At 55.7% G+C, this 24,506-nt stretch overlaps 1 protein-coding gene across 4 annotated transcripts in view; it reads left to right on the top strand.

Moving 5' to 3' along the window:
* The first annotated feature begins 528 nt into the window (after positions 1-528).
* The window catches only part of sec22a (SEC22 homolog A, vesicle trafficking protein), a 103,234-nt gene continuing 79,256 nt past the window's right edge, over positions 529-24,506 (top strand). For 2 of the 4 annotated variants that reach the window (XM_072469875.1, XM_072469866.1), the window contains exon 1: positions 529-775. The gene's annotated coding sequence lies outside the window, so the exon portion shown is untranslated. Of the gene's footprint in view, positions 806-24,506 lie in introns of all 4 variants that reach the window. The other 2 variants (XM_072469848.1, XM_072469857.1) reach the window with 2 other exon arrangements.

Raw genomic sequence — 24,506 nt, 5'->3', positions numbered from 1 at the left:
TTTGCAGATTGTGCCGCTAACTGTTATATCTGATGCAAGCAGCTTTTCCTGCCTCAAGCTACATTATTTTAATAATAAACGTTCTTGGTCAGACTCTCTGCAAAGCCATCAGGGAGCCCAGCCTCCGCGTGCCACGTAAACACAAGACACGTGGCTACTGATTGACAGCTGGGGATCCCCGCTCGCAATGCGCAGGTGCGAGCCTGGAAGTGACGCGCAGGCGCCTGTCAGCTTGGGGAGGAGGAGATCACTGTCGGGTCAAGGAGACGATTTGCGCATGCGTTCCGTGGTCATATTCGAAGCAGTACTTTACGCATGCGTCTAGTGGTCGGCGGGGAGAAAGCAGTGCGCACGCACCTGTCGGTCCCACCCGGGGCGGGGAGGGGGGGGGGGGGTAGAGTATGCGTTCAGTGATCACACACACGGATGCGACGTACGCATGCGTCCGTGTTGGCCGGGCGCGGCATCGAAGATGGTGTGCGCAGGCGTATCCACTTGGTTCTGCCGGCGTCCGGCCCGGATGCCTGCGCCTGCGCGCCACTGCCAGTCCGCCGTGGGGGCGGGGTGGGGGTGACAGGTCGGAGATCTCGATTCCCGCAAGCCGGCCATCCCCCGAAGTAGCCCGGCCGACTCTCCGCCACAGCCTCCGCCCCCTGACATCAGGCGGGAGGTTTCAGGCCTGAGCTCCCCGGGAGGAAGTTGGGGCCGTTCCTGGGGCAAGACCGAGGCCTGGAGCCTGGGAGACAGCAGAGCCGCCGCTTGGAGCAGCATCTGGGTAAGAAGCTGAGAGCGGGTAAAGGCCGAGGTGAGAGTCCCAGAGAGACACTGGCATCCAGTGGGTGAGGCTTCCCCCAGAGAGACACTGGCATCCAGTGGGTGAGGCTTCCCCCAGAGAGACACTGGCAGCTAGTGGGTGAGGCTTCCCCCAGAGAGACACTGGCATCCAGTGGGTGAGGCTTCCCCCAGAGAGACACTGGCAGCTAGTGGGTGAGGCTTCCCCCAGAGAGACACTGGCAACCAGTGAGAGTCCTACCCAGAGTGACACTGGCAGCTAGTGGGTGAGAATCCATCCAGAGAGACACTGGCATCCAGTGGGTGAGGCTTCCCCAGAGAGACACTGGCACCCAGCGAGAGTCCCACCCAGAGAGACACTGGCATCCAGTGGGTGAGAATTCCCCCAGAGAGACACTGGCATCCAGTGAGAGTCCCACCCAGAGAGACACTGGCATCCAGTGGGTGAGAATTCCCCCAGAGAGACACTGGCATCCAGTGAGAGTCCCACCCAGAGTGACACTGGCATCCAGTGGGTGAGAGTCCCACCCCTGGAGACACTGGCACCCAGTGAGAGTCCCACCCAGCGTGACACTGGCATCCAGTGGGTGAGAGTCCCACCCTGAGAGACACTGGCATCCAGGGGTGAGAGACCCACCAAGAGAGACACTGGCATCCAGTGAGTGAGAGTCCCACCCAGAGAGACACTGGCATCCAGTGAAAGTCCCACCCAGAGAGACACTGGCATCCATCATAGATACTTTATCATAGAATTTACAGTGCAGAAGTAGGCCATTCGGCCCATTGAGTCTGCACCGGCACTCTGAAAGAGCACCTTACCGAACCGCACATCTCCACCCTAGCCCCATAACCCAGTGACCCCACCCAACACTAAGGGCAATTTTGGTCACTAAGGGCAATTTAGCATGGCCAAAGGCCAATCCACCTAACCTGCACATCTTTGGACTGTGGGAGAAAACCGGAGCACCCGGAGGAAACCCACGCACACACGGGGAGAACGCGCAGACTCCACACAGACAGTGACCCAAGCGGGAATCGAACTTGGGACCCTGGAGTTGTGAAGCAATTGTGCTAACCACCATGCGACTGTGCTGCGGAGTGAGTGAGAGTTCCATCCAGAGGGACACTGACATCCAGTGAGTGAGAATCCCACCCAGAGACACAGGCATCCAGTGAGAGTCCCACCCAGAGAGACACTGATATCCAGTGAGTGAGAATCCCACTCCAGAGAGGCACAGGCATCCAGTGAGAGTCCCCCAGTGAGAGTCGCACCCAGAGAGACACTGGCATCCAGTGAGTGATACTCCCACCCAGAGACACAGGCATCCAGTGAGAGTCCCCCAGTGAGAAACCCACCCTGGAGAGACACTGGCATCCAGCGAGAGTCCTCCAGTGAGAGTCTCACCCCAGAGAGACTCAGGCATCCAGTGAGTGAGAATCCCACCCCAGAGAGACACTGGCATCCAATGAGAGTCCCCCAGTGAGAGTCGCACCCAGAGAGACACTGGCATCCAGAGAGAGTCCCCCAGTGATAATCCCACCCCAGAGAGACACTGGAATCCAATGAGAGTCCCCCAGTGAGAGTCACACCCAGAGAGACACTGGCACCCAGTGAGAGTCCTCCAGTGAGAGACCAACCCCAGAGAGACTCTGGCATCCAGAGAGTGAGAATCCCACCCCAGAGAGACACTGGCATCCAGTGAGAGTCCCCCAGTGAGAATCCCACCCCAGAGGGACATTGGCATCCAATGAGAGTCCCCCAGTGAGAGTCACACCCAGAGAGACACTGGCATCCAGTGAGTGAGAATCCCACCCCAGAGAGAGACTGCCATCCAGAGAGAGTCCCCCAGTGAGAATCCCACCCCAGAGGGACACTGGCATCCAATGAGAGTCCCCCAGTGAGAGTCGCACCCAGAGAGACACTGGCATCCAAAGAGTGAGAATCCCACCCCAGAGAGACACTGGCATCCAGAGAGAGTCCCCCAGTGAGAATCCCACCCCAGTGGGACACTGGCATCCGATGAGAGTCCCCCAGTGAGAGTCGCACCCAGAGAGACACTGGCATCCAGTGAGTGAGAATCCCACCCAAAGACACTGCCAACCAGTGAGAGTCCCCCAGTGAGAAACCCACCCTGGAGAGACACTGGCATCCAGCGAGAGTCCTCCAGTGAGAGTCCCACCCCAGAGAGACTCAGGCATCCAGTGAGTGAGAATCCCACCCCAAAGAGACACTGGCATCCAATGAGAGTCCATTACATAACCCAGTAACCCCACCCAACACTAAGGGCAATTTTGGTCACGAAGGGCAATTTAGCATGGCCAAAGGCCAATCCACCTAACCTGCACATCTTTGGACTGTGGGAGAAAACCGGAGCACCCAGAGGAAACCCACGCACACGGGGAGAACGTGCAGACTCCACACAGACAGTGACCCAAGCGGGAATCGAACTTGGGACCCTGGAGCTGTGAAGCAATTGTGCTAACCACCATGCGACTGTGCTGCGGAGTGAATGAGAGTTCCATCCAGAGGGACACTGACATCCAGTGAGTGAGAACCCCACCCAGAGACACAGGCATCCAGTGAGAGTCCCCCAGTGAGAGTCCCACCCAGAGAGACACTGACATCCAGTGAGAGTCCCCCAGTGATAATCCCACCCCAGAGAGACATTGGCATCCAATGAGAGTCCCCCAGTGAGAGTCGCACCCAGAGAGACACTGGCACCCAGTGAGAGTCCTCCAGTGAGAGACCAACCCCAGAGAGACTCTGGCATCTAGAGAGTGAGAATCCCACCCCAGAGAGACACTGGCATCCAGTGAGAGTCCCCCAGTGAGAATCCCACCCCAGAGGGACATTGGCATCCAATGAGAGTCCCCCAGTGAGAGACCAACCCCAGAGAGACTGGCATCCAGAGAGTGAGAATCCCACCCCAGAGAGACACTGGCATCCAGTGAGAGTCCTCCAGTAAGAATCCCACCCCAGAGGGACATTGGCATCCAATGAGAGTCCCCCAGTGAGAGTCACACCCAGAGAGACACTGGCATCCAGTGGGTGAGAGTCCCACCCCTGGAGACACTGGCACCCAGTGAGAGTCCCACCCAGCGTGACACTGGCATCCAGTGGGTGAGAGTCCCACCCTGAGAGACACTGGCATCCAGGGGTGAGAGTCCCACCAAGAGAGACACTGGCATCCAGTGAGTGAGAGTCCCACCCAGAGAGACACTGGCATCCAGTGAGAGTCCCACCCAGAGAGACACTGGCATCCATCATAGATACTTTATCATAGAACTTACAGTGCAGAAGGAGGCCATTCGGCCCATTGAGTCTGCACCGGCACTCTGAAAGAGCACCTTACCGAACCGCACATCTCCACCCTATCCACATAACCCAGTAACCCCACCCAACACTAAGGGCAATTTTGGTCACGAAGGGCAATTTAGCATGGCCAAAGGCCAATCCACCTAACCTGCACATCTTTGGACTGTGGGAGAAAACCGGAGCACCCGGAGGAAACCCACGCACACGGGGAGAACGTGCAGACTCCACACAGACAGTGACCCAAGCGGGAATCGAACTTGGGACCCTGGAGCTGTGAAGCAATTGTGCTAACCACCATGCGACTGTGCTGCGGAGTGAGTGAGAGTTCCATCCAGAGGGACACTGACATCCAGTGAGTGAGAACCCCACCCAGAGACACAGGCATCCAGTGAGAGTCCCCCAGTGAGAGTCCCACCCAGAGAGACACTGGCATCCAGTGAGTGAGAATCCCACCCCAGAGAGACACTGGCATCCAGAGAGAGTGCCCCAGTGAGAATCCGACCCCAGAGGGACACTGGCATCCAATGAGAGTCCCCCAGTGAGAGTCGGACCCAGAGAGACACTGGCATCCAAAGAGTGGGAATCCAACCACAGAGAGACACTGGCATCCAGAGAGAGTCCCCCAGTGAGAATCCCACCCCGGAGGGACACTAGCATCCAATGTGAGTCCCCAAGTGAGAGTCGCACCCAGAGAGACACTGGCATCCAATGAGAGTCCCCCAGTGATAAACCCACCCCAGAGAGACATTGGCATCCAATGAGAGTCCCCCAGTGAGAGTCGCACCCAGAGAGACACTGGCACCCAGTGAGAGTCCTCCAGTGAGAGACCAACCCCAGAGAGACTCTGGCATCTAGAGAGTGAGAATCCCACCCCAGAGAGACACTGGCATCCAGTGAGAGTCCCCCAGTGAGAATCCCACCCCAGAGGGACATTGGCATCCAATGAGAGTCCCCCAGTGAGAGTCACACCCAGAGAGACACTGGCATCCAGTGAGTGAGAATCCCACCCCAGAGAGACACTGGCATCCAGAGAGAGTGCCCCAGTGAGAATCCGACCCCAGAGGGACACGCATCCAATGAGAGTCCCCCAGTGAGAGTCGGACCCCGAGAGACACTGGCATCCAAAGAGTGGGAATCCAACCCCAGAGAGACACTGGCATCCAGAGAGAGTCCCTGAGTGAGAATCCCACCCCGGAGGGACACTAGCATCCAATGTGAGTCCCCAAGTGAGAGTCGCACCCAGAGAGACACTGGCATCCAGTGAGTGAGAATCCCACCCAAAGACACTGCCAACAGTGAGAGTCCCCCAGTGAGAAACCCACCCTGGAGAGACACTGGCATCCAGCGAGAGTCCTCCAGTGAGAGTCCCACCCCAGAGAGACTCAGGCATCCAGTGAGTGAGAATCCCACCCCAGAGAGACTCAGGCATCCAGTGAGTGAGAATCCCACCCCAGAGAGACACTGGCATCCGTTGAGAGTCCCCCAGTGAGAGTCGCACCCAGAGAGACACTGGCATCCAGAGAGAGTCCCCCAGTGATAATCCCACCCCAGAGAGACACTGGCATCCAATGAGAGTCCCCCAGTGAGAGTCGCACCCAGAGAGACACTGGCACCCAGTGAGAGTCCTCCAGTGAGAGACCAACCCCAGAGAGACACTGGCATCCAGTGAGAGTCCCCCAGTGAGAATCCCACCCCAGAGGGACACTGGCATCCAATGAGAGTCCCCCAGTGAGAGTCGCACCCAGAGAGACACTGGCATCCAAAGAGTGAGAATCCCACCCCAGAGAGACACTGGCATCCAGAGAGAGTCCCCCAGTGAGAATCCCACCCCAGAGGGACACTGGCATCCAATGAGAGTCCCCCAGTGAGAGTCGCACCCAGAGAGACACTGGCATCCAGTGAGTGAGAATCCCACCCAAAGATACTGGCATCCAGTGAGAGTCCCACCCAGAGAGACACTGGCACCCAGTGAGTGTGAATCCCACCCCAGAGAGACACTGCCAACCAGTGAGAGTCCCCCAGTGAGAAATCCACCCTGGAAAGACACTGGCATCCAGTGAGAGTCCTCCAGTGAGAGTCCCACCCCAGATAGACTCTGGCATCCAGTGAGTGAGAAGCCCACCCCAGAGAGACACTGGCATCCAATGAGAGTCCCCCAGTGAGAGTTGCACCCAGAGAGACACTGGCATCCAGTGAGTGAGAATCCCACCCAAAGACACTGGCATCCAGTGAAAGCCCCCCAGTGAGAGTCCCACCCAGAGAGACACTGGCACCCAGTGAGTGTGAATCCCACCCAGAGAGACACTGGCATCCAGTGAGAGTCCCCCAGTGAGAGTCGCACCCAGAGAGACACTGGCACCCAGTGAGAGTCCTCCAGTGAGAGACCAACCCCAGAGAGACTGGCATCCAGAGAGTGAGAATCCCACCCCAGAGAGACACTGGCATCCAGTGAGAGTCCTCCAGTAAGAATCCCACCCAGAGGGACATTGGCATCCAATGAGAGTCCCCCAGTGAGAGTCACACCCAGAGAGACACTGGCATCCAGTGGGTGAGAGTCCCACCCCTGGAGACACTGGCACCCAGTGAGAGTCCCATCCAGCGTGACACTGGCATCCAGTGGGTGAGAGTCCCACCCTGAGAGACACTGGCATCCAGGGGTGAGAGTCCCACCAAGAGAGACACTGGCATCCAGTGAGTGAGAGTCCCACCCAGAGAGACACTGGCATCCAGTGAGAGTCCCACCCAGAGAGACACTGGCATCCATCATAGATACTTTATCATAGAACTTACAGTGCAGAAGGAGGCCATTCGGCCCATTGAGTCTGCACCGGCACTCTGAAAGAGCACATTACCGAACCGCACATCTCCACCCTATCCACATAACCCAGTAACCCCACCCAACACTAAGGGCAATTTTGGTCACGAAGGGCAATTTAGCATGGCCAAAGGCCAATCCACCTAACCTGCACATCTTTGGACTGTGGGAGAAAACCGGAGCACCCGGAGGAAACCCACGCACACGGGGAGAACGTGCAGACTCCACACAGACAGTGACCCAAGCGGGAATCGAACTTGGGACCCTGGAGCTGTGAAGCAATTGTGCTAACCACCATGCGACTGTGCTGCGGAGTGAGTGAGAGTTCCATCCAGAGGGACACTGACATCCAGTGAGTGAGAACCCCACCCAGAGACACAGGCATCCAGTGAGAGTCCCCCAGTGAGAGTCCCACCCAGAGAGACACTGACATCCAGTGAGTGAGAATCCCACTCCAGAGAGACACAGGCATCCAGTGAGAGTCGCACCCAGAGAGACACTGGCATCCAGTGAGTGATGCTCCCACCCAGAGACACAGGCATCCAGTGAGAGTCCCCCAGTGAGAGTCCCACCCAGAGACACTGACATCCAGTGAGTGTGAATCCCAACCCAGAGAGACACTGCCAAACAGTGAGAGTCCCCCAGTGCGAAACCCACCCTGGAGAGACACTGGCATCCAGCAAGAGTCCTCCAGTGAGAGTCCCACCCCAGAGAGACTCAGGCATCCAGTGAGTGAGAATCCCACCCCAGAGAGACACTGGCATCCAATGAGAGTCCCCCAGTGATAATCCCACCCCAGAGAGACATTGGGATCCAATGAGAGTCCCCCAGTGAGAGTCGCACCCAGAGAGACACTGGCACCCAGTGAGAGACCAACCCCAGAGAGACTCTGGCATCTAGAGAGTGAGAATCCCACCCCAGAGAGACACTGGCATCCAGTGAGAGTCCCCCAGTGAGAATCCCACCCCAGAGGGACATTGGCATCCAATGAGAGTCCCCCAGTGAGAGTCACACCCAGAGAGACACTGGCATCCAGTGAGTGAGAATCCCACCCCAGAGAGACACTGGCATCCAGAGAGAGTGCCCCAGTGAGAATCCGACCCCAGAGGGACACTGGCATCCAATGAGAGTCCCCCAGTGAGAGTCGGACCCAGAGAGACACTGGCATCCAAAGAGTGGGAATCCAACCCCAGAGAGACACTGGCATCCAGAGAGAGTCCCCCAGTGAGAATCCCACCCCAGAGGGACACTGGAATCCAGCGAGAGTCCTCCAGTGAGAGTCCCACCCCAGAGAGACTCAGGCATCCAGTGAGTGAGAATCCCACCCCAGAGAGACTCAGGCATCCAGTGAGTGAGAATCCCACCCCAGAGAGACACTGGCATCCAATGAGAGTCCCCCAGTGAGAGTCGCACCCAGAGAGACACTGGCATCCAGAGAGAGTCCCCCAGTGATAATCCCACCCCAGAGAGACACTGGCATCCAATGAGAGTCCCCCAGTGAGAGTCGCACCCAGAGAGACACTGGCACCCAGTGAGAGTCCTCCAGTGAGAGACCAACCCCAGAGAGACACTGGCATCCAGTGAGAGTCCCCCAGTGAGAATCCCACCCCAGAGGGACACTGGCATCCAATGAGAGTCCCCCAGTGAGAGTCGCACCCAGAGAGACACTGGCATCCAAAGAGTGAGAATCCCACCCCAGAGAGACACTGGCATCCAGAGAGAGTCCCCCAGTGAGAATCCCACCCCAGAGGGACACTGGCATCCAATGAGAGTCCCCCAGTGAGAGTCGCACCCAGAGAGACACTGGCATCCAGTGAGTGAGAATCCCACCCAAAGATACTGGCATCCAGTGAGAGTCCCACCCAGAGAGACACTGGCACCCAGTGAGTGTGAATCCCACCCCAGAGAGACACTGCCAACCAGTGAGAGTCCCCCAGTGAGAAATCCACCCTGGAAAGACACTGGCATCCAGAGAGAGTCCTCCAGTGAGAGTCCCACCCCAGATAGACTCTGGCATCCAGTGAGTGAGAAGCCCACCCTAGAGAGACACTGGCATCCAATGAGAGTCCCCCAGTGAGAGTTGCACCCAGAGAGACACTGGCATCCAGTGAGTGAGAATCCCACCCAAAGACACTGGCATCCAGTGAAAGCCCCCCAGTGAGAGTCCCACCCAGAGAGACACTGGCACCCAGTGAGTGTGAATCCCACCCAGAGAGACACTGGCATCCAGTGAGAGTCCCACCCAGAGAGACACTGGCACCCAGTGAGTGTGAATCCCACACCAGAGAGACACTGCCAACCAGTGAGAGTCCCCCAGTGAGAAACCCACCCTGGAAAGACACTGGCATCACGTGAGAGTCCTCCAGTGAGAGTCCCACCCCAGAGAGACTCTGGCATCCAGTGAGTGAGAAGCCCACCCCAGAGAGACTCTGGCATCCAGTGAGTGAGAAGCCCGCCCCAGAGAGACACTGGCATCCAATGCGAGTCCCCCACTGAGAGTTGCACGCAGAGAGACACTGACATCCAGTGAGTGAGAATCCCACCCCAGAGAGACACTGACATCCAGTGAGAGTCCCCCAGTGAGAATCCCACCCTGCAGAGACACAGGCATCCAGTGAGAGTCCCACCCAGAGAGCCACTAGCACCCAGTGAGTGTGAATCCCACCCCAGAGAAACACTGGCATCCAGCGAGTGTCCCCCAGTGAGAATCCCACCCCAGAGGGACACTGGCATCCAATGAGAGTCCCCCAGTGAGAGTCGCACCCAGAGAGACACTGGCATCCAAAGAGTGAGAATCCCACCCCAGAGAGACACTGGCATCCAGAGAGAGTCCCCCAGTGAGAATCCCACCCCACAGGGACACTGGCATCCAATGAGAGTCCCCCAGTGAGAGTCGCACCCAGAGAGACACTGGCATCCAGTGAGTGAGAATCCCACCCAAAGACACTGTCAACCAGTGAGAGTCCCCCAGTGAGCAACCCACCCTGGAGAGACACTGGCATCCAGCGAGAGTCCGCCAGTGAGAGTCCCACCCCAGAGAGACTCAGGCATCCAGTGAGTGAGAATCCCACCCCAGAGAGACACTGGCATCCAATGAGAGTCCCCCAGTGAGAGTCGCACCCAGAGAGACACTGGCATCCAGAGAGAGTCCCCCAGTGATAATCCCACCCCAGAGAGACACTGGCATCCAATGAGAGTCCATTACATAACCCAGTAACCCCACCCAACACTAAGGGCAATTTTGGTCACGAAGGGCAATTTAGCATGGCCAAAGGCCAATCCACCTAACCTGCACATCTTTGGACTGTGGGAGAAAACCGGAGCACCCAGAGGAAACCCACGCACACGGGGAGAACGTGCAGACTCCACACAGACAGTGACCCAAGCGGGAATCGAACTTGGGACCCTGGAGCTGTGAAGCAATTGTGCTAACCACCATGCGACTGTGCTGCGGAGTGAATGAGAGTTCCATCCAGAGGGACACTGACATCCAGTGAGTGAGAACCCCACCCAGAGACACAGGCATCCAGTGAGAGTCCCCCAGTGAGAGTCCCACCCAGAGAGACACTGACATCCAGTGAGAGTCCCCCAGTGATAATCCCACCCCAGAGAGACATTGGCATCCAATGAGAGTCCCCCAGTGAGAGTCGCACCCAGAGAGACACTGGCACCCAGTGAGAGTCCTCCAGTGAGAGACCAACCCCAGAGAGACTCTGGCATCTAGAGAGTGAGAATCCCACCCCAGAGAGACACTGGCATCCAGTGAGAGTCCCCCAGTGAGAATCCCACCCCAGAGGGACATTGGCATCCAATGAGAGTCCCCCAGTGAGAGACCAACCCCAGAGAGACTGGCATCCAGAGAGTGAGAATCCCACCCCAGAGAGACACTGGCATCCAGTGAGAGTCCTCCAGTAAGAATCCCATCCCAGAGGGACATTGGCATCCAATGAGAGTCCCCCAGTGAGAGTCACACCCAGAGAGACACTGGCATCCAGTGGGTGAGAGTCCCACCCCTGGAGACACTGGCACCCAGTGAGAGTCCCACCCAGCGTGACACTGGCATCCAGTGGGTGAGAGTCCCACCCTGAGAGACACTGGCATCCAGGGGTGAGAGTCCCACCAAGAGAGACACTGGCATCCAGTGAGTGAGAGTCCCACCCAGAGAGACACTGGCATCCAGTGAGAGTCCCACCCAGAGAGACACTGGCATCCATCATAGATACTTTATCATAGAACTTACAGTGCAGAAGGAGGCCATTCGGCCCATTGAGTCTGCACCGGCACTCTGAAAGAGCACCTTACCGAACCGCACATCTCCACCCTATCCACATAACCCAGTAACCCCACCCAACACTAAGGGCAATTTTGGTCACGAAGGGCAATTTAGCATGGCCAAAGGCCAATCCACCTAACCTGCACATCTTTGGACTGTGGGAGAAAACCGGAGCACCCGGAGGAAACCCACGCACACGGGGAGAACGTGCAGACTCCACACAGACAGTGACCCAAGCGGGAATCGAACTTGGGACCCTGGAGCTGTGAAGCAATTGTGCTAACCACCATGCGACTGTGCTGCGGAGTGAGTGAGAGTTCCATCCAGAGGGACACTGACATCCAGTGAGTGAGAACCCCACCCAGAGACACAGGCATCCAGTGAGAGTCCCCCAGTGAGAGTCCCACCCAGAGAGACACTGGCATCCAGTGAGTGAGAATCCCACCCCAGAGAGACACTGGCATCCAGAGAGAGTGCCCCAGTGAGAATCCGACCCCAGAGGGACACTGGCATCCAATGAGAGTCCCCCAGTGAGAGTCGGACCCAGAGAGACACTGGCATCCAAAGAGTGGGAATCCAACCCCAGAGAGACACTGGCATCCAGAGAGAGTCCCCCAGTGAGAATCCCACCCCGGAGGGACACTAGCATCCAATGTGAGTCCCCAAGTGAGAGTCGCACCCAGAGAGACACTGGCATCCAATGAGAGTCCCCCAGTGATAAACCCACCCCAGAGAGACATTGGCATCCAATGAGAGTCCCCCAGTGAGAGTCGCACCCAGATGGACACTGGCACCCAGTGAGAGTCCTCCAGTGAGAGACCAACCCCAGAGAGACTCTGGCATCTAGAGAGTGAGAATCCCACCCCAGAGAGACACTGGCATCCAGTGAGAGTCCCCCAGTGAGAATCCCACCCCAGAGGGACATTGGCATCCAATGAGAGTCCCCCAGTGAGAGTCACACCCAGAGAGACACTGGCATCCAGTGAGTGAGAATCCCACCCCAGAGAGACACTGGCATCCAGAGAGAGTGCCCCAGTGAGAATCCGACCCCAGAGGGACACGCATCCAATGAGAGTCCCCCAGTGAGAGTCGGACCCAGAGAGACACTGGCATCCAAAGAGTGGGAATCCAACCCCAGAGAGACACTGGCATCCAGAGAGAGTCCCTGAGTGAGAATCCCACCCCGGAGGGACACTAGCATCCAATGTGAGTCCCCAAGTGAGAGTCGCACCCAGAGAGACACTGGCATCCAGTGAGTGAGAATCCCACCCAAAGACACTGCCAACAGTGAGAGTCCCCCAGTGAGAAACCCACCCTGGAGAGACACTGGCATCCAGCGAGAGTCCTCCAGTGAGAGTCCCACCCCAGAGAGACTCAGGCATCCAGTGAGTGAGAATCCCACCCCAGAGAGACTCAGGCATCCAGTGAGTGAGAATCCCACCCCAGAGAGACACTGGCATCCGTTGAGAGTCCCCCAGTGAGAGTCGCACCCAGAGAGACACTGGCATCCAGAGAGAGTCCCCCAGTGATAATCCCACCCCAGAGAGACACTGGCATCCAATGAGAGTCCCCCAGTGAGAGTCGCACCCAGAGAGACACTGGCATCCAGTGAGTGAGAATCCCACCCAAAGATACTGCCATCCAGTGAGAGTCCCACCCAGAGAGACACTGGCACCCAGTGAGTGTGAATCCCACCCCAGAGAGACACTGCCAACCAGTGAGAGTCCCCCAGTGAGAAATCCACCCTGGAAAGACACTGGCATCCAGTGAGAGTCCTCCAGTGAGAGTCCCACCCCAGATAGACTCTGGCATCCAGTGAGTGAGAAGCCCACCCCAGAGAGACACTGGCATCCAATGAGAGTCCCCCAGTGAGAGTTGCACCCAGAGAGACACTGGCATCCAGTGAGTGAGAATCCCACCCAAAGACACTGGCATCCAGTGAAAGCCCCCCAGTGAGAGTCCCACCCAGAGAGACACTGGCACCCAGTGAGTGTGAATCCCACCCAGAGAGACACTGGCATCCAGTGAGAGTCCCCCAGTGAGAGTCGCACCCAGAGAGACACTGGCACCCAGTGAGAGTCCTCCAGTGAGAGACCAACCCCAGAGAGACTGGCATCCAGAGAGTGAGAATCCCACCCCAGAGAGACACTGGCATCCAGTGAGAGTCCTCCAGTAAGAATCCCACCCAGAGGGACATTGGCATCCAATGAGAGTCCCCCAGTGAGAGTCACACCCAGAGAGACACTGGCATCCAGTGGGTGAGAGTCCCACCCCTGGAGACACTGGCACCCAGTGAGAGTCCCACCCAGCGTGACACTGGCATCCAGTGGGTGAGAGTCCCACCCTGAGAGACACTGGCATCCAGGGGTGAGAGTCCCACCAAGAGAGACACTGGCATCCAGTGAGTGAGAGTCCCACCCAGAGAGACACTGGCATCCAGTGAGAGTCCCACCCAGAGAGACACTGGCATCCATCATAGATACTTTATCATAGAACTTACAGTGCAGAAGGAGGCCATTCGGCCCATTGAGTCTGCACCGGCACTCTGAAAGAGCACCTTACCGAACCGCACATCTCCACCCTATCCACATAACCCAGTAACCCCACCCAACACTAAGGGCAATTTTGGTCACGAAGGGCAATTTAGCATGGCCAAAGGCCAATCCACCTAACCTGCACATCTTTGGACTGTGGGAGAAAACCGGAGCACCCGGAGGAAACCCACGCACACGGGGAGAACGTGCAGACTCCACACAGACAGTGACCCAAGCGGGAATCGAACTTGGGACCCTGGAGCTGTGAAGCAATTGTGCTAACCACCATGCGACTGTGCTGCGGAGTGAGTGAGAGTTCCATCCAGAGGGACACTGACATCCAGTGAGTGAGAACCCCACCCAGAGACACAGGCATCCAGTGAGAGTCCCCCAGTGAGAGTCCCACCCAGAGAGACACTGACATCCAGTGAGTGAGAATCCCACTCCAGAGAGACACAGGCATCCAGTGAGAGTCACACCCAGAGAGACACTGGCATCCAGTGAGTGATGCTCCCACCCAGAGACACAGGCATCCAGTGAGAGTCCCCCAGTGAGAGTCCCACCCAGAGAGACACTGACATCCAGTGAGTGTGAATCCCAACCCAGAGAGACACTGCCAAACAGTGAGAGTCCCCCAGTGCGAAACCCACCCTGGAGAGACACTGGCATCCAGCAAGAGTCCTCCAGTGAGAGTCCCACCCCAGAGAGACTCAGGCATCCAGTGAGTGAGAATCCCACCCCAGAGAGACACTGGCATCCAATGAGAGTCCCCCAGTGAGAGTCGCACCCAGAGAGACACTGGCACCCAGTGAGAGTCCTCCAGTGAGAGACCAACCCCAGAGACACTCTGGCATCCAGAGAGTGAGAATCCCACCCCAGAGAGACACTGGCATCCAGTGAGAGTCCCCCAGTGAGAATCCCACCCCAGAGGGACACTGGCATCCAATGAGAGTCCCCCAGTGAGAGTCACACCCAGAGAGACACTGGCATCCAAAGAGTGAGAATCCCACCCCAGAGAGACACTGGCATCCAGAGAGAGTCCCCCAGTGAGAATCCCACCCCAGAGGGATACTGGCATCCAATGAGAGTCTCCCAATGAGAGTCGCACCCAGAGAGATACTGGCATCCAGTGAGTGAGAATCCCACCCAAAGACACTGGCATCCAGTGAGAGTCCCACCCAGAGAGACACTGGCACCCAGTGAGTGAGAATCCCACCCCAGAGAGACACTGGCATCCAGTGAGTGAGAAGCCCGCCCCAGAGCGACACTGGCATCCAATGAGAGTCCCCCAGTGAGAGTTGCACCCAGAGAGACACTGGCATCCAGTGAGTGAGAATCCCACCCAAAGACACTGGCATCCAGTGAAAGCCCCCCAGTGAGAGTCCCACCCAGAGAGACACTGGCACCCAGTGAGTGTGAATCCCACCCAGAGAGACACTGGCATCCAGTGAGAGTCCCACCCAGAGAGACACTGGCACCCAGTGAGTGTGAATCCCACCCCAGAGAGACACTGCCAACCAGTGATAGTCCCCCAGTGAGAAACCCACCCTGGAAAGACACTGGCATCCAGTGAGAGTCCTCCAGTGAGAGTCCCACCCCAGAGAGACTCTGGCATCCAGTGAGTGAGAAGCCCACCCCAGAGAGACTCTGGCATCGAGTGAGTGAGAAGCCCGCCCCAGAGAGACACTGGCATCCAATGAGAGTCCCCCAGTGAGAGTTGCACCCAGAGAGACACTGACATCCAGTGAGTGAGAATCCCACCCCAGAGAGACACTGACATCCAGTGAGAGTCCCCCAGTGAGAATCCCACCCTGCAGAGACACAGGCATCCAGTGAGAGTCCCACCCCAGATAGACTCTGGCATCCAGTGAGTGAGAATCCCACCGCAGAAAGACACTGGCATCCAGCGAGAGTCCCAACCAGAGAGACACTGACATCCAGTGAGTGAAAATCCCACCCCAGAGAGACATTGCCATCCAGCGAGAGTCCCCCAGTGAGTATCACACTCCAGAGAGACACTGGCATCCAGTGAGAGTCCCCCAGTGAGAGTTGCACCCAGAGAGACACTGGGATCCAGTGAGTGAGAATCCCACCCCAGGGAGACACTGACATCCAGTGAGAGTCCTCCAGTGAGAGACCCACCCCTGACAGACACTGGTATCCAGTGAGTGAAAATCCCACCCCAGAGAGACACTGCCATCCAGCGAGAGTCCCCCAGTGAGTATCACACTCCAGAGAGACATTGGCATCCAGTGACAGTCCCCCAGTGAGAGTTGCACCCAGAGAGACACTGGCATCCAGTGAGTGAGAATCCCACCGCAGAAAGACACTGGCATCCAGTGAGAGTCCCCCAGTGAGAGTCCCAACCAGAGAGACACTGACATCCAGTGAGTGAAAATCCCACCCCAGCGAGACACTGCCATCCAGTGAGAGTCCCACCCAGAGAGACACTGCCATCCAGCGAGAGTCCCCCAGTGAGTATCCCACTCCAGAGAGACACTGGCATCCAGTGAGCGTCCCCCAGTGAGAGTTGCACCCAGAGAGACACTGGCATCCAGTGAGTGAGAATCCCACCGCAGAAAGACACTGGCATCCAGCGAGAGTCCCCCAGTGGGAGTCCCAACCAGAGAGACACTGACATCCAGTGAGTGAAAATCCCACCCCAGAGAGACACTGCCATCCAGTGAGTGAGAATCCCACCCCAGGGAGACACTGACATCCAGTGAGAATCTTCCAGTGAGAGACCCAACCCAGACAGACACTGGCATTCAGTGATTGAGAATCCCACCCAGAGAGACACTGGCACCAATGAGTGAAATTCCCACCCAGAGACACAGGCATCCAGTGAGAGTCCCCCAGTGAGAGTCTCACCCAGAGAGACACTGACATCCAGTGAGAGAATCCCACTCCAGCGAGACTCTAGCATCCAGTGAGAATCTCACTCCAGAGAGACACTGACATCCATTGAGAGTCCCACCCAGAGAGACACTGACATCCAGTGAGTGAGAATCCCACCCCAGAGAGACACTGCCATCCAGTGAGAGCACCCCAGTGAGTATCCCACCCCAGAGAGACACTGGCATCCAGTGAGAGTCCCCCAGTAAGAGTCCCACCCCAGAGGCACACTGACATCCAGTGAGAGTCCCACCCAGAGAGACACTGACATCCAGTGAGTGTGAATCCCACACCAGAGAGACACTGCCAACCAGTGAGAGTCCCTCAGTGAGAAACCCACCCTAGAGAGACACTGGCATCCAGCGAGAGTCCCCCAGTGAGAAACGCAACCTAGAGAGACACTGACATCCAGTGAGTGTAAATCCCACCCCAGAGAGACATTGGCATCCAGTGAGTGTGAACCCCACCCCAGAGAGATGCTGGCATCCAGTGAGTGAGAATCCCACCCAGAGAGACACTGGCATCCAGTGAGTGAGAATCCCACCCAGAAAGTCAGTGACATCCAGTGAGTGATTCCCACCCCAGAGAGATACTGGCATCCAGTGAGTGAGAATCCCACCCAGAGAGACACTGGCATTCAGTGAGTGAGAATCCCACCCAGAAAGTCAGTGACATCCAGTGAGTGAGAATCCCATCCAGTGAGTGACCCCATCCAGAGAGACTGGAACAACACAATCAGTGAGTGGGTCCCACCCCAGAGAGACTGGAACAACACAATCCAGTGAGTGTGTCCCACCCCAGAGGGACTGGAATAACACAGTCCAGTGAGAGTATGTCTCACCCCAGAGAGACTGGAACAACACAATCCAGTGAGAGTGTATCCTACCCCAGAGAGACTGGAACAACACAATCCAGTGAGAGTGTGTCCCACCCCAGAGAGACTGGAAAAACACAATCCAGTGACTGTGGGTCCCACCACAGAGAGACTCGAACAACACAATCCAGTGAGAATGTGTCCCACCCCAGAGAGACTGGAACAACACAATCCAGAGAGAGTGTCTCACACCCCAGAGAGACTGGAACAACACAATCCAGTGAGAGTGTGTCCCACCCCAGAGAGACTGGAACAACACAATCCAGTCAGAGTGTGTCCCACCCCAGAGAGACTGGAACAACACAATCCAATGAGAGTGTGTCCCACCCCAGAGAGACTCGAACAACACAATCCAGTGTGTGTGTCCCACCCCAGCGAGACTGGAACAACACAGTCTGTGAGTGTGTCCCACCCCAGAGAGACTGGAACAACATAATCCAATGAGAGTGTGTCCCACCCCAGAGAGACGGGAAGAACATGATCCAGTGAGAGTGTCTCACACCCCAGAGAGACGGGAACAACATAATCCAGTGAGTGTCTCACACCCCAGAGAGACTGGAACAACACAATCCCGAGAGTCCCAGTCCAGAGAGACTGGAACAACACAATCCAGTGAGAGTGTGTCCCACCCCAGAGAGACTGGAATAACACAATCCAGTTAGAATGTGTCCCACCCCAGAGAGATGGGAACAACACAATCCAGTGAGAGTGTGTCCCACCCCAGAGAGACTGGAACAACACAATCCAGTGAGAGTGTCTCACACCCCAGAGAGACTGGAACAACACAATCCAGTGAGAGTGTCTCACACCCCAGAGAGACTGGAACAACACAATCCAGTGAGAGTGTGTCCCACCCCAGAGAGACTGGAACAACATAATCCAATGAGAGTGTCTCACACCCCAGAGAGACGGGAACAACACAATCCAGTGAGTGTCTCACACCCCAGAGAGACTGGAACAACACAATCCAGTGAGAGTGTGTCCCACCCCAGAGAGACTCGAACAACACAATCCCGAGTGTCCCAGCCCAGAGAGACTGGAACAACACAGTCCAGTGAGAGTGTGTCCCACCGCAGAGAAGCTGGAACAACACAATCCAGTGTATGTGGGTCCCACCACAGAGAGACTGAAACAACACAATCCAGTGAGTGTGTCCCAACCCAGAGAGACTGGAATAACACAGTCCAGTGAGAGTATGTCTCACCCCAGAGAGACTGGAACAACACAATCCAGTGAGAGTGTGTCCCACCCCAGAGAGACTGGAAAAACACAATCCAGTGACTGTGGGTCCCACCACAGAGAGACTCGAACAACACAATCCAGTGAGAATGTGTCCCACCCCAGAGAGACTGGAACAACACAATCCAGAGAGAGTGTCTCACACCCCAGAGAGACTGGAACAACACAATCCAGTGAGAGTGTGTCCCACCCCAGAGAGACTGGAACAACACAATCCAGTGAGAGTGTGTCCCACTCCAGAGAGACTGGAACAACACAATCCAATGAGAGTGTGTCCCACCCCAGAGAGACTCGAACAACACAATCCAGTGTGTGTGTCCCACCCCAGCGAGACTGGAACAACACAGTCTGTGAGTGTGTCCCACCCCAGAGAGACTGGAACAACATAATCCAATGAGAGTGTGTCCCACCCCAGAGAGACGGGAAGAACATGATCCAGTGAGAGTGTCTCACACCCCAGAGAGACGGGAACAACATAATCCAGTGAGTGTCTCACACCCCAGAGAGACTGGAACAACACAATCCCGAGAGTCCCAGTCCAGAGAGACTGGAACAACACAATCCAGTGAGAGTGTGTCCCACCCCAGAGAGACTGGAATAACACAATCCAGTTAGAATGTGTCCCACCCCAGAGAGATGGGAACAACACAATCCAGTGAGAGTGTGTCCCACCCCAGAGAGACTGGAACAACACAATCCAGTGAGAGTGTCTCACACCCCAGAGAGACTGGAACAACACAATCCAGTGAGAGTGTCTCACACCCCAGAGAGACTGGAACAACACAATCCAGTGAGAGTGTGTCCCACCCCAGAGAGACTGGAACAACATAATCCAATGAGAGTGTCTCACACCCCAGAGAGACGGGAACAACACAATCCAGTGAGTGTCTCACACCCCAGAGAGACTGGAACAACACAATCCAGTGAGAGTGTGTCCCACCCCAGAGAGACTCGAACAACACAATCCCGAGAGTCCCAGCCCAGAGAGACTGGAACAACACAGTCCAGTGAGAGTGTGTCCCACCGCAGAGAAGCTGGAAGAACACAATCCAGTGTATGTGGGCCCCACCCCAGAGAAACTGGAACAACACAATCCAGTGAGAGTGTGTCCCACCCCAGAGACACTCGAACAACACAATCCAGAGAGTCCCAGCCCAGAGAGACTGGAACAACACAGTCCAGTGAGAATGTGTCCCACCCCAGAGAGACTGGAACAACACAATCCAGTGAGAATGTGTCCCACCCCAGAGAGACTGGAACAACACAATCCAGTGAGAGTGTGTCCCACCCCAGATAGACTGGAACAACACAATCCAGTGAGAGTGTGTCCCACCCCAGATAGACTGGAACAACACAATCCAGTGAGAGTGTGTCCCACCCCAGAGAGACTAGAACAACACAATCCAGAGAGTCCATGCCCAGAGAGACTGGAACAACACAATCCAGTGAGAGTGTCTCACACCCCAGAGAGACTGGAACAACACAATCCAGTGAGAATGTGTCCCACCCCAGAGAGTCTGGAACAACACAATCCAGTGAGAGTGTGTCCCACCCCAGAGAGACTGGAACAACACAATCCAGTGAGAGTGTGTCCCACCACAGAGAGACTGGAACAACACAATCCAGTGAGAGTGTGTCCCACCACAGAGAGACTGGAACAATACAATGCAGTGAGAGTGTGTCCCACCCCAGAGAGACTGGAACAACACAATCCAGTGTGTGGGCCCCACCACAGAGAGACTGGAACAACACAATCAGTGAGTGGGTCCCACCCCGGAGAGACTGGAACAACACAATCCAGTGAGAGTATGTCTCACCCCAGAGAGACTGGAACAACACAATCCAGTGAGCGTGGGTCCCACCACAGAGAGACTGGAACAATACAATCCAGTGAGAGTGTGTCCCACCCCAGAGAAGCTGGAACAACACAATCCAGTGAGTGTGGGCCCCACCACAGAGAGACTGAAACAACACAATCAGTGAGTGGGTCCCACCCCAGAGAGACTGGAACAACACAATACAGTGAGTGTGTCCCACAGAGAGAGAAACAACACAATGCAGCGAGTGTGGGTTCCACCCCAGAGAGACTGGAACAACACAATCCAGTGAGTGTGGGTCCCACCACAGAGAGACTGGAACAACACAATTCAGTGAGAATGTGTCCCACCCCAGAGAGACTGGAACAACACAATCCAGAGAGTCCCACCCCAGAGAGACTGGAACAACACAATCCAGAGAGCCCCACCCCAGAGAGACTGGAACAACACGATCCAGTGAGTGGGTCCCACCACAGAGAGACTGGAACAACACAATCCAGAGAGAGTGTGTCCCACCCCAGGTAGACTGGAACAACACAGTCCAGTGAGAGTGTGTCCCACCCCAGAGAGACTGGAACAACACAATCCAGAGAGTCCCACCCCAGAGTGACTGGAACAACACAATCCAGTGAGAGTGTGTCCCACCCCAGAGAGACTGGAACAACACAATCCAGTGAGAGTGTGTCCCACCCCAGAGAGACTGGAACAACACAATCCAGAGAGTCCCACCCCAGAGAGACTGGAACAACGCAATCCAGAGAGCCCCACCCCAGAGAGACTGGAACAACACAATCCAGAGTGTCCCACCCCAGAGAGACTGGAATAACACAATCCAGAGAGTGAGTGTCCCACCCCAGAGAAGCTGGAACAACACAATCCAGAGAGTCCCAGCCCAGAGAGACTGGAATAACACAATCCAGAGAGAGTGTGTCTCGCCCCAGAGAGACTGGAACAACACAGTCAGTGAGTGGGTCCCACCCCAGAGAAACTGGAACAACACAATCCAGAGAGTCCCACCCCAGAGAGACTGGAACAACGCAATCCAGAGAGCCCCACCCCAGAGAGACTGGAATAACACAATCCAGAAAGTGAGTGTCCCACCCCAGAGAAGCTGGAACAACACAATCCAGAGAGTCCCAGCCCAGAGAGACTGGAATAACACAATCCAGAGAGAGTGTGTCTCGCCCCAGAGAGACTGGAACAACACAGTCAGTGAGTGGGTCCCACCCCAGAGAAACTGGAACAACACAATCCAGAGAGTCCCACCCCAGAGAGACTGGAACAACACAATCCAGAGAGTCCCATCCCAGAGAGACTGGAACAACACAATCCAGTGAGAGTGTGTCCCACCCCAGAGAGACTGGAACAACACAATCCAGTGAGAGTGTGTCCCACCCCAGAGAGACTGGAACAACACAATCCAGAGAGTCCCACCCCAGAGAGACTGGAACAACGCAATCCAGAGAGCCCCACCCCAGAGAGACTGGAACAACACAATCCAGAGAGTCCCACCCCAGCGAGACTGGAATAACACAATCCAGAGAGTGAGTGTCCCATCCCAGAGAAGCTGGAACAACACAATCCAGAGAGTCCCAGCCCAGAGAGACTGGAATAACACAATCCAGAGAGAGTGTGTCTCGCCCCAGAGAGACTGGAACAACACAATCCAGAGAGTCCCACCCCAGAGAGACTGGAACAACACAATCCAGAGAGTCCCATCCCAGAGAGACTGGAACAACACAATCCAGTGAGAGTGTGTCCCACCCCAGAGAGACTGGAATAACACAATCCAGAGAGAGTGTGCCCCACCCCAGAGAGACTGGAACAAAACAATCCAGTGTGTGTGGGCCCCACCACAGAGAGACTGAAACAACACAATCAGTGAGTGGGCCCCACCCCAGAGAAACTGGAACAACACAATCCAGTGAGAGTGTGTCCCACCCCAGAGAGACTGGAATAACACAATCCAGAGAGAGTGTGCCCCACCCCAGAGAGACTGGAACAAAACAATCCAGTGTGTGTGGGCCCCACCACAGAGAGACTGAAACAACACAATCAGTGAGTGGGCCCCACCCCAGAGAGACTGGAACAACACAATCCAATGAGAGTGTGTCCCACCCCAGCGAGACTGGGACAACACAATCCAGAGAGTCCCACCCCAGAGAGACTGGAACAACACAATCCAGTGAGTGTGTGTCCCACCACAGAGAGACTGGAACAACACAATCCAGTGAGAGTGTGTCCCACCACAGAGAGACTGAAACAACACAATCCAGTGAGTGTGTCCCACCCCAGAGAGACTGGAACAACACAATCCAGTGAGCGTGTGTCCCACCACAGAGAGACTCGAACAACACAATCCAGAGAGAGTGTGTCCCACCCCAGAGAGACTCGAACAACACAATCCAGTGAGAGTGTGTCCCACCCCAGAGAGACTGGAACAACACAATCCAGTGAGAGTGTGTCCCACCACAGAGAGACTCGAACAACACAATCCAGTGAGAGTGTGTCCCACCCCAGAGAGACTGGGACAACACAATCCAGAGAGTCCCACCCCAGAGAGACTGGAACAACACAATCCAGAGTGTCCCACCCCAGAGAGACTGGAATAACACAATCCAGAGAGTGAGTGTCCCACCCCAGAGAAGCTGGAACAACACAATCCAGAGAGTCCCAGCCCAGAGAGACTGGAATAACACAATCCAGAGAGAGTGTGTCTCGCCCCAGAGAGACTGGAACAACACAGTCAGTGAGTGGGTCCCACCCCAGAGAAACTGGAACAACACAATCCAGAGAGTCCCACCCCAGAGAGACTGGAACAACGCAATCCAGAGAGCCCCACCCCAGAGAGACTGGAATAACACAATCCAGAAAGTGAGTGTCCCACCCCAGAGAAGCTGGAACAACACAATCCAGAGAGTCCCAGCCCAGAGAGACTGGAATAACACAATCCAGAGAGAGTGTGTCTCGCCCCAGAGAGACTGGAACAACACAGTCAGTGAGTGGGTCCCACCCCAGAGAAACTGGAACAACACAATCCAGAGAGTCCCACCCCAGAGAGACTGGAACAACACAATCCAGAGAGTCCCATCCCAGAGAGACTGGAACAACACAATCCAGTGAGAGTGTGTCCCACCCCAGAGAGACTGGAACAACACAATCCAGTGAGAGTGTGTCCCACCCCAGAGAGACTGGAACAACACAATCCAGAGAGTCCCACCCCAGAGAGACTGGAACAACGCAATCCAGAGAGCCCCACCCCAGAGAGACTGGAACAACACAATCCAGAGAGTCCCACCCCAGAGAGACTGGAATAACACAATCCAGAGAGTGAGTGTCCCAAAGAACAAAGAACAAAGAAATGTACAGCACAGGAACAGGCCCTTCGGCCCTCCAAGCCCGCGCCGACCATACTGCCCGACTAAACTACAATCTTCTACACTTCCTGGGTCCGTATCCTTCTATTCCCATCCTATTCATATATTTGTCAAGATGCCCCTTAAATGTCCCTATCGTCCCTGCTTCCACTACCTCCTCCGGTAGCGAGTTCCAGGCACCCACTACCCTCTGCGTAAAAAACTTGCCTCGTACATCTACTCTAAACCTTGCCCCTCTCACCTTAAACCTATGCCCCCTAGTAATTGACCCCTCTACCCTGGGGAAAAGCCTCTGACTATCCACTCTGTCTATGCCCCTCATAATTTTGTAGACCTCTATCAGGTCGCCCCTCAACCTCCTTCGTTCCAGAGAGAACAAACCGAGTTTATTCAATCGCTCCTCATAGCTTATGCCCTCCATACCAGGCAACATTCTGGTAAATCTCTTCTGCACCCTCTCTAAAGCCTCCACATCCTTCTGGTAGTGTGGCGACCAGAATTGAACACTATACTCCAAGTGTGGCCTAACTAAGGTCCTATACAGCTGCAACATGACTTGCCAATTCTTATACTC

The sequence above is a fragment of the Scyliorhinus torazame genome, chromosome 2, assembly GCF_047496885.1.
Source record: "Scyliorhinus torazame isolate Kashiwa2021f chromosome 2, sScyTor2.1, whole genome shotgun sequence".
Lineage (NCBI taxonomy): Eukaryota > Metazoa > Chordata > Chondrichthyes > Carcharhiniformes > Scyliorhinidae > Scyliorhinus > Scyliorhinus torazame.
Note: the sequence above shows the minus strand (reverse complement) of the source record. Positions and strands in the feature narration are given on the sequence as shown.